This window comes from Lipotes vexillifer, unplaced genomic scaffold, assembly GCF_000442215.2.
Source record: "Lipotes vexillifer unplaced genomic scaffold, Lipotes_vexillifer_v1.1 scaffold477, whole genome shotgun sequence".
In the NCBI taxonomy this organism is placed as follows: Eukaryota; Metazoa; Chordata; class Mammalia; order Artiodactyla; family Lipotidae; genus Lipotes; species Lipotes vexillifer.
The window spans coordinates 1631218-1631793 of NW_006770652.1; the positions used below are offsets into that span (position 1 = coordinate 1631218).

The 576-nt window shown below is 33.2% G+C and overlaps 1 protein-coding gene across 3 annotated transcripts in view; it reads right to left on the reverse strand.

The window, feature by feature from the left end:
- Positions 1 to 576, reverse strand: part of DNAI7 (dynein axonemal intermediate chain 7) — an 82846-nt gene that overhangs the window by 78782 nt on the left and 3488 nt on the right. The window lies entirely within an intron of this gene.

The following is a 576-nucleotide window of genomic DNA, read 5'->3' on the forward strand; positions in this document are numbered from 1 at the left end:
TACGACGATCAATGATCCATGTTTAATGAAATGCCTGATCACAAAACAGAGCACAAGTCGAGAAGGCACTAGTTTAAAGGGTTCTAAAGAAGAAGAAATCACTGACATTAGTGTTGGTACTAATGTCAAGCTTGAAAGTGTGGGAATGATCTCATATTATAAAGAAACAATCTTTCTGTAAAGTTAGATTGCTGATTTTATAGAAAGAGAAACAGTCACTTAAAACAGGCAAAACTATGACAAAATGATTCTATTCAGCAATGTGTCCTAAAGCAGATCTATGCTTTTTTGGATTTTGGAAAATACAGTATTTCAATCAATATTCACAAGTAGTTTTTAGTAACAGTATTTGTAATCTCCTGATTTGGCCCATGTGTTCATTAGATTTCTGGTAAGGAATTTGTAGGGGACCATGTGACTATAAGATCATACACTTTCCACATTTGACGACTTGTACAGGAGAAGTTAGTGGTTCAAGCCATAAGGTTATCACTGTATAAAATATAAATGTTAAAACTGACACAAAGCAGTAGCTTATATCTTCTTGAAAAGTGCATATATTTCACTAATTTGTTC